The sequence below is a fragment of the Harpia harpyja genome, chromosome 2 (genome assembly GCF_026419915.1).
Source record: "Harpia harpyja isolate bHarHar1 chromosome 2, bHarHar1 primary haplotype, whole genome shotgun sequence".
Taxonomy (NCBI): Eukaryota; Metazoa; Chordata; class Aves; order Accipitriformes; family Accipitridae; genus Harpia; species Harpia harpyja.
This window is the reverse complement of record NC_068941.1, coordinates 34,206,992-34,216,978: the sequence shown is the minus strand read 5'-3', so window position 1 is coordinate 34,216,978 and position 9,987 is coordinate 34,206,992. Positions and strand designations below refer to the sequence as shown.

General features: G+C 44.5%; 1 long non-coding RNA gene across 1 annotated transcript; it reads right to left on the bottom strand.

Annotated features, from left to right (window-relative positions):
* Positions 1-499: 499 nt before the first annotated feature.
* LOC128152467 (uncharacterized) lies at positions 500-9,742 on the bottom strand. The gene is made up of 2 exons (XR_008238664.1): positions 9,361-9,742; positions 500-1,258 (listed from the first exon to the last, which is right to left on the bottom strand). It is a non-coding gene; the product is annotated as an uncharacterized LOC128152467 (long non-coding RNA).
* Between the last annotated feature and the right edge of the window lie 245 nt (positions 9,743-9,987).

Here is a 9,987-nt window from a genome sequence, read left to right as displayed (position 1 = left end):
GGTGGTGGCTGTGGCTGACCACCATGGGTGGGAGCGGGGGGATGGCAGGGCATTGAGCCGATGCTCCGGCGTGGCAGGGAGGGGGATGGTGCAAGTCGATGGCGCGCAGAGAGCGACTGCGTGGTTTACACCCTCTGCTGATGCTGACCGTGGTGGTCTTGGCAGCCTCTGGGATGGTGAGCAACGTGGAGGGATGACACAGGCGGTGTGTCCCCCATGTGCCGTGGTTTGGTGACCAACTGATCTCGGCTTTCAGCAGCTGCTAAAAATACGGGGAGCAGCAGTATGTACAGTAAAGCTCAGTGTTTTTCCACTTGTGTTCAGCCACACTGTTGCTCAGCTTCTGCGTTAGGGCCCTGGATACAACGGGTGGCACTTAAATAAAATTGCTCACAGGAGTAAATGCTAGTAGGTGAGGATAAGGATGGCAGAATCAGGTTCTTAACGATCTTGATAGAGACTGTAAGCAGCCTGAAGAGAAGCCTAATTCAGATGCCTCGGTATGCAGCCTTTTTTATTACACCCACAAACCACCCACAACCTCCAAATTGCTATTCTTTAGAAACACCCTGCAGCATTTTCTGGTTTCCAATATAGAGCAGTGCTGTAGGCTTAGCTGCTGGATTTGTGCATGCACATGCAAAAATAACTAATGGAGAGCTTGATCAGACAGCAGGATCTTTTCTCAAATGACACATTTTAGTATTAAAGGAAATGTATTCTGTTATCCTGCTAGCATGGAATAATGAAACTGTAGCCTTTCCTTCCCAGCTTTTTTCCCTTCCTCTCCTTTGAGTCTTGCAAAGCAGAAATGATCCCTGGCTTGTAGGCTGCAGCAACCCACAGGAGCTTTGAGAACAGTGTCAGAAACCCACAAACCCGTGCCGTTAATTGGGGACTGGATCGCTGGTGACACTTTAGAGAGCCAGGCTGCCATTTCAAAGTAGCAAGGTACTCTGCAGGTGCCAAAGCCTGACATTTCGTAGCAGAGGGAGGAGGGTCCTGTACCGCTGAGAAATGTTAGTTTGGCAGCTTTGTCAAGCAGACCACTGTCTGGGAGATCAAATCCCTCTTCCTGCAGGTCTGTGCCTGTAATCTCTGTCCCTCCGCACCTCCGAGGAGACACACGGCTGTCGCAAGGAGCGATGAACGCGCCGCTTCCATGTTTTCCTTGTAAGACGTGCATGCTGTTATTCAAATCCCCGGCTTGGCACTGCTGCCCGTATTGTCCAGTTGCTGTAACTCTGAAATGAGAAGACTAGAGGAAAACAAGATGAGGCTGATATTTAGGCCGCCCCGTGAACTGCTGTTTTGTTTCTTGGGCAACTGGGCTTTTGTTTTAATTGCAATCTCAATTTAAGGCACAGGAGGGAAGAAGATTGAGGGGAAAAAAAAAAAACCAAACTAGTTTTCTTCCCTTTTTCACTGTTGGGTGTGGTTTAAGAACAAAATCTTCCCAGAGAGCTATTGTAATCATAAATAAATCTAAAAGGAAAAAGAAAAGAAAAGCCATGCTCCTACTAACAACTCCTGGCTTTTAAACACACTTTAAAAATATTTCAGTGTTCTTATCTTCCTATTCATTTCAGATCTCCGTATTACCCGTTGTAACCACAATCCACACACAGACCTGTAATGCCTTTTACTCCAGAAGCTGCAAAGCGTTAAAGCCTCCAGAGATATCAGAGGTAGGGAAGTATTGCTGGTCCTTTTTCCAGGCAGAGAAACACCTCCCGCCAGCCTTGCCCTCTCTCTCCCGGCGCTGCATTCTTCAGCGGTCGGTATTTGCAGGAAATCATGTTCTCTCCTGTATTCCCCCCATCCAGAGTTGTCATGGCAAGCCACCGACACTGGCCTCCCAATCCATCTGTAAGGCCATGTGCCAGAACAACACCTCCTCAGTGTGATGCACACCCATCTCCAACACATGAACCATCACATTTAGCCTTGCCTACTGCTGCTTTCTGCTGTCTGGTGCGCCCCAAGGAATGCCTGCCATTATATCTTAAATAGCAACCACTCCTTTTCTGCAATGCCCTGGTGCTGTAAATCACAGGGCAGCCAGCTGCACCACAGTTTATCTGCTGTCTTTGCTCTGGGTAGATTAGATTATTCTGTGGGCAAAAGTGCGGTGCAGTGACTGGGAATTCGCTTATGCCCTTATGTTAGAAATTACTTTAGAGTTGTAACTCCACATTTATTAGCCTTCCCAGCAAAGGAAATCTGCTGGCATGAAATGCAACTTGCACTCTTTAATACAAACTCGTCAAAACACGAGCATAAGAAGCTCCTCAGCTTAAGCTACCTCTCAAATAAAGCTCCCTCCAAGGCTGCCCCTAGACTGCCTCCTCCTTTCTTCCCAGCTCTTCTCCAACAAGAGCAACCCCTGCCAGCCCTGCAGCAGGAGAAAATCCCTGCCATCCTCTCGCAGACAGTTTTCCCAGTGCAACTCACTCCTACATGTATAATTTGGTTTCTTGCCTTGCTAATGATTCCACAAGCTATCTCAGAGGCCAGCCACAAGAAGCTGATGTCTCTGCAACCTGAGAATTGTTTGAAGCTTGCAGAAAGGTACTGTGCTCTCCTAGCAACCAAAGTTGTAAAATAATGTAATCATATCCAAAATAATGCGATAAAAGATTATATGATGCTTGTATCGGGTTGTTATGGCAACTCAAATAAGCTTAAATGCATGTATCCGGCATTTCAAACAACCCAATTGTATGCGAAGTTACATTTCTAATTAATCCCATTCAGTTTACCGTCATCTCCATTCATTCATGCTACTACAGGGCTGTTGTTAGGTCTTAGTTTCATGGCCTTTACCCTGCTCCTGCCTGACCTAGTTTCTATTTTGTTTTCATCTTTCTTTTCTTTGACCCTGCTGATGTAAAACTGTTATTTCATCCCTGCATGTTTGAGTCAATAGGGATTTGCATTTCAATGCATCATCTGTAACCTGGTCTTATTTCATTTTCCTTTCTAAACAACTTTGTTGCTTTGGGAAATGTTCTGAGGTGGTAGGATTTATTTAACTCCTTCCCCCTCCACGTATTTGATGAATAACCAAAACAGCACTCCCAAGAGATGAAAATACCTGACCAAAGCCTGAGCAAGGACAACCCATCATCTCAGCCATGCTGGCAGCAGCCAGGAAAAGCAAGCCACCCCAGAGAGGGCACACCACAGGCAGATGCTGCAGACTCATCCACGCTGGCTGAATCCAGCACCCTCTCACCGATTTCAGCTTACGCCTACCAAAATAGTGGCCAATTTCTCAAGAAAATAATTTGCCTTTCTCCCAAACTCCCAATTCTTAGCACAAGACACACTTTAAAAAAATCATTTTCCACGTCTTTTGATTCCTCCCTTTTGAGACTGAACAAAACTCTAATTTCCATAGAGTGCCATCCTGAAATCAGCCCATCTCTTGTAATAGTCCCAGTGGGCTTATGTGGGGAACTAATTGTTTTCTGGATCAGGGTTTTATTCTCCGGTTCATTCCTGAGCTGTGATTTTTGAAGCGATTCAAAAAGATACAATATTTAAACTGATACCTCTGTTAAAATTCAGGGGTTTGTGCGCTTTCTAAATTCTCTCTTTCCCCCCTTCCCCATCCTTGCTGCATGTGGGGACGGTGACGATTGCCGGGGGCTCGGTCTAGCCCTGTGCCCGAGCTGTGGGTAAGAGGGTATAAACCACCCTGAAAAACCCAGCGTCCCCAGGCTGCCCCTGCCGAAGACGCCAAAGCAGCAAGGCAGGAGGCGGCCGCGCCGGCAAAAGAGGAGCAGCCCTTTCCCCGCCTGGGAGCCAATGCAGAGGAAGGTGGTTAATGATCTTTTCCCTCCGGTTTTCCATTACCTGCCTCCGTGCTGACGGCACGACCCGCATCCCAGGTGCCTCCCCATGCACTTAGGGGTTTTTTTACCTGCTAACCACTCACCTGAAGCAGCACTAATGTGCCAGTGAAAGCTTTGCCACTTTCAATATCTCGAAGGGAGAAAAAAACCCAAAGCAAAACAGCAGTCAAGAGGGTGGAAAGAAGGGAATGGGGATGATGAATAACCTCAGCTGCCTCTGCAGAAGTGTATCTGGAGCAGGAACAGAGAGGCACCAGCTGCCTGGCCACTTCTCTGCCCGCTCGGGAGGAGAACCCAGCTATACAGCCCAGACGTAACCCACTACTCTGCAGGATGCCTCCAGCAGCACCCGTTTTCCCCATCTGGTGAAATATTTGGGGCAAACACTGTGCACTTCACGGGACAGCTCCAGGCTTTTCCCCACACAATTGTAGGATCAGGCCAAAACAAAGATAACCAAGCCCAGAAAGTGCTGCGTGGAAACCAGCCATAGTAATGGGCTAAGCCTAAAAGCATCAGAGCTGTTTGCTGTGTAAGCCTAACACGCTGCCTAGTTTTAGCCCTTCAGGTATGTTTATTTCTAGGCTGCAGAAAATTTCCCAGAGGGCATGTGCAAAATAATGGGGGAAAAAAGCCTTATGAAAATGTCATTTATCCAGCTTTTATTTCTTCTTTTTTTGCACGATGATGAAAATAAGAGTGGTAACGTCCTTTCTTTGAAGATATGAGTAGCTCTTTGGATGCACTAAAAATGCTTTTGTGAAAGAGTTAGTACTATAGGGTTTTTAAAATAGTACGCTCTATCACCAAATTACTGGTGATAGCAGTAGCAGCATGCTTAATATTCCTAAAGTTTACCCCTAAACTTCTAGCTTCCAGCACAACTTGGGGACTAGAAAAATTGGTTTAATTTGTCTCTGATACTCTACTAAGACCCAGGGAAATGCGTGACAGAGCGATGCTGTGTATATCATATGTTTCACACCAACTGTATCATCCTTCTGCACTTACAATCTCTACCAATTAACCCTGGGCTGCAATATCTTTCCTCCATCTGAGTATGATGTGAAGAACCATCCCACTAGGTTCAATGGGAGCAGCCAATACATGATGGCAACATTGAAAGACATAAAGTATATCACAAGGTAGGCATTGCATCACACGGGTACATATTTTGAAACCAAAGACCTGGAGCTCTAATTCCCTGAACATGTGCTGAATGCACAGTATGCGCAGCAGATGACGTTTGCTTATTTTTTGTCTTGTTTGAGTGCCTCTAAACAGGACATACGGTAGCCAGAGGATTATGCTATTTTATCTGGCCTCATCATGCTCCCTCAAAACCAATTACTTTTGTGGATTACATAAAACATGTAATTTCTTCATAAAATTAAAAGTAGTCACTGGGAGGCCAACATTTCCTTTTACCCTTCTGTCGCTCCCACTCCTGTTTCTGGTTTTACAAAGTCACCTTTAACTGATTTCCCTCCCATCCCACTGAAGTCCCTAGAAATTAAACATACTCCTATACGCTTTACTCAGCATACCCAGAAACTTTGCTTTCTCATTGCCATAGGGTGCAGAGATCACTGGTAGTCAACTGTTGCATTTTTCAACTGGGGATGGGGAAAGTGACAATACTAGATATTGAGATGCTCCTCACTGAGTCCCGCCTCACTTTGATGGGGCCATCACATGAACTGGCTGGAGGGGCTCAGCTGTGGGTGAAGGAAGGAGATTTGTGATCATGAGAGGTCATGGAAGAAGTCAGCATCCCTATGGGCTGGGTGAGCAGAGAGATACAAGGGGATCTGAGGGTCCCAAAGCGAAGAGGTCTGGAGTCAGCTCTGCAGAGTGGCTGGCACGGCCTGTGAAATTCACCTGGAAATTAAGAGTGCTGGAGCCTCCTTGAAATTAAGCCTCTCGGTGTCTCCCACCAGACATCCGGAAATGCAGATCTTTAATTTAGGAGATGCTTTGGAAATGCAACATAGAGGACGGCAGAGAAGTTCGTGTGTCGGAGAAGGTTGTGGGCTTTGGGGGAAGGAAAAGACTTTCAGAGTAAGCGATACAGCACTGAGGAGCTGGAGATTTGGAGAGAAAGGTCAGTAAGACCAGCTGAGCTGGGAGACCAGGGCAACACGGACTTGTGAGCCATGAAAACGGCGACAGCGGATGAAGCACCCAGAGCAAATGAAGCTTCCCAGAGGAGGGGCAGTGCAGTTCTCAGGAAGTATTTTTCCACCGATCTCTTACCCAGCCCCTCTCTCTCACACTTCTACTACAGAAAGGCTTGAAGAATTTGACGATAGGATAAAGTAAATTAAAAAGTAATATTTAATGAAATATAAAGACAAAGACTTTGCATGCATAATTATGCTCTTGAGAGAATCAATCTTTGGATTTGCTAGAAAGACCCATTAGCATGCATAAAGCCGTTTTCTAAGAGGAAAGAAAAATCAAATTCCACGTGTCAGGAGAAAGAACTCATGGGTTTTTTAATTTTTACTTTTGCCACTTTCAGACAAAATTTCAAGTTCATGTTTATTAGGAATTTAACTAAAGGGGGATACCTGCATGTGAATTTAATCTTCTGATAGGTCTGGTTTGCTGCCAAGAAAAATACCAAAACCAGTCTATAATTTTATTTTCTCATATATAAACACTAAAGTGAAAAAAGGGAAAAATATCTGTTATCTTTGCCTCCTTAGAGCTCTCAAACTTCGTTTGAAAGTCCAAAATCTCTGAGCACTTAATAATAATAATAATAATGGTGGTGATATGTAAAGGGTTGGAGAAGTTTCATACAAAACCGTCTCGTGCTAGTTGCTGATCCCTTTGAGGCTCTTTGTGTGGCTTCATCAGAGTGACTTACGCCAGCAGTACAAGAGTGGATCATTTATAAAGCTTGTATAGATGATGTATTCAGAAAGTGTTTTGTGTTCTGGTTGATAAACGTTGATTGTATGCAAAATGGCATACAGCAACTCATCATACATCTTCTTGCAAGGTAGTTATAGCCATTCAGGTAGGAAGACCGTTTATCTGGATATTTCTAAGCTACTCTTACAAGCATTTTAAGCACTTTATTTAAGAAATGAGCAAGGTACTATTTGTCCAATTGTTACAAAAATTAATAAAAGATGCAAATCTAGTCATCTGCATGAAGAAAATGGGAAGCTAGGAAAGGCTGTTTCTAATCCAAATCCCTGTGCCAACTCCCTGTGCAGCAGCGAGGAAATTATTTTCTCTGTTCTCAGCCCCAGTTTTCCCCCTCTAGTGCTAATGCTAATTATACCTGCTTCACTGAGGTTTTGTAACAAACAGCCTGCGTGTGAAAACTACTTTGATGCAAGCAAGCGCCAAGTTTTAGTAATAAACATATGGTGAATGACATTTCGTCTGGATTTATGCAGTAGAAGAGTTTATTTAAATCAGATTTGGAAACCGATAGCGAGTCAGAGAAACACTGCGCTGTTTCTCAATCAATAAATAAATACTTGCTTGTACCCCTTGCTCTAAATACCCAAAAGCCTGGCTCTGCTCCAGGCATTAGGCAGACGGCGTGCTCAGATTTTTTGCCCTTAGCTTCAGTTTTTCGAGCTCATCGTCCTCCCTGTCTATGCATGGGTTTAAGGGGAGAGGGGGCAGGTGGGAAAGTGGTGGGACCATCCAGGGCAGCGTTCCAGCACCCATGAGCCAGGGGAACACCCTCGCACAGGGAGCATTTTATAGGCAAAGAGCACCTAGAGAGGAAGATGGACTGAATCTAGATGCAGCCATCCCTAAAACTAGGCAGAGATGGAAATATGTTTTTTTAACTTTTTCCAGTAGCCAGGCTACTCTGGCCAGAAACACCCTGAAATAACATCATACCTGGCATCTGTAATCCAGAACTTCAAACTACTATATGGATTACATTAGTGCACTTCAAGACTCTTTATCTTAAAAGGCAGTCACTGACTTGGTCAATTTACAGTCTTAAATTATTTACTAATGCCTATTCATCAAAGTAGTAGAAGGAGGAGGAAAGGAGATTAAATCCTGACACAGACATAACTCTGCATTGACCCTGTGCAAAATGGTAAGCACACGGAGGTTTTCAGCAGTGTGAAGAGCTCAGCCCCCAAATGCTTTGTTTTAATTGCAAACCTCCAAAGCGGCGAACCAGTTTTCTTTCATTCTTTGCTCTGAAAACTGATTTTTCATTTTCCCAGGCTGACTTTGTGGCTGAGATCTCAGCCCTGTGAGGACCCAGTTGCCTCTCATGAGACCAGGAGCCCCCTGCCCTGTGCGCACACCCTCCCGCAACTGCAAACCCTTGCAAACGCTTTCCTGACGGCTTCGCAGGCACACTATAAACACTCAGCAGAAATTGCTTTCGTTCTTTTGTTAATATTTAATGTAAAATTTTAATCTTGAAAGAGAAGGACCTTTTGATTCAGAGGCAAAACTAAAACGATTTTCGTATTAAGGCTCTCAATTACTTCTTCCCAAATAAGTGTTTCCATATGGACAATTGTATGACAAGTGGGATAGAGCTGTTTCTGCTTCCTTCAGAGGCAGCTGCTGACAATTTTCATAATACAGGATGGATTCCTTCACTTCAGCCCCAGATTAACTTTCCAAGATATGTACATTTTATTTTCCCCCCAATCTTAAATTACCAACACCACAATCCCACTGGAGAAATGAGAAACCAAGGTTATAAAAATGTTTCATTTTCCTAATAGTTTTAATTACCATGTATTTTTAAAAACCTGTGATTTCTCACGTCACTGTGGGATAGCTGTTCTAATTTGAGTGGTGACAATGTACGTGGGTATGGAATTAAATTTAAATCTTTCATGGTTACTAACAGCTAGCAAAGGGCCCTGTATGATCTCCAGTGGGAGACCTGCTCCTCCACTTCTTCTACCCCTTATTTTCTTCTCTGGCACCACACAAGAGAATGATGGCTAGGTGTAAGGCTTAGAGTAGCAAGTCGAGTAACCTGTTGTCTCTTCTGTCGGGGATGTCAGTCTCCTAGAGGAGCTGAGGCAGATCCCAGCACTAGACTGACTTCCCTCCTGACACAGCTAAGACAGACCCAATACTACTTGCCACTGAACTCATTTTATTTTCTTATTCCCTTCACAAGCTTTTGCAATTTAGTGGGATGCTTTGTTTGCCAGCAGTGACAGCTGAACAGGTCTGTCCTCAGGATCCTCCGATGGCTGGCTTCCTCAATATGTGCAGTCTTGTTTTTCCTTCCTTTTCTCTAGCAAAATGGTAAAAAGTGTCAGCAATACTCTGAATCCCTCCAGTAACACAAAACAACACTGGAGTTTATCTGTGTGGAGAAGATCACTGAAATTTCTGTTTCCATTTCAGGTTCCTGGCCAGTGCATTGGACATCTTCAGCATCTATGCTTGGAAACCACTTTAAGACCCTGAAGGATTTTCTCATATGTGAATTTTGTCATCAAGTCTGTGTTAAATGGCCACCAACTGTACTTACTTTTTACGATGTTGTCTGAAGGGACAGATGCCTTGAGATCTCATAATCTCATAGCTTAGCCAGACTCAACATTGCTCATTAGAAATCCACAGGAGCTTCCACATCTTCTTGGGCACCCTTATGGATCTTCTGGTCCACAACACACTGTGTTATCCGCCACTCCTTGAAAAAAAAAACCAAAAACGAGAGAAGACAGACATCAACATTTTCAGCATTTCTTGGGGTTTGCTTTTACATATCCCTTATTTTATGTACTTTTGGGGATCAAAAGCCAGGTTGCTTAGTAGGGTCTTGCTGTTTCCCAGGCATTGCCTCATCCCTTGGAGGGTACCTGTCCTCCCAGGCTTTCCCCTTTCACCACCCTGCACAAGATAACCCTGATGCTTTGCTCTGGGGCCTCTCTTTCCATGGCTAGCTTTTCCTATCTCAAAATTTAAATGGCATCTCAGTGCCTGAACCTGACCAGTTCTTCTAGCTAGGCTCTGGAAACCACAGTCACACACACATCATCCTTGGACCTCTTTATCTGGCCGTGGGACTTCTCTTGATTAAAAGATTAGAGCGCCACACGGTGAGCTTGACCCAGCTACGCTGTGGGCCTTTTTGATATTTTTCTTCTGTGCCTCA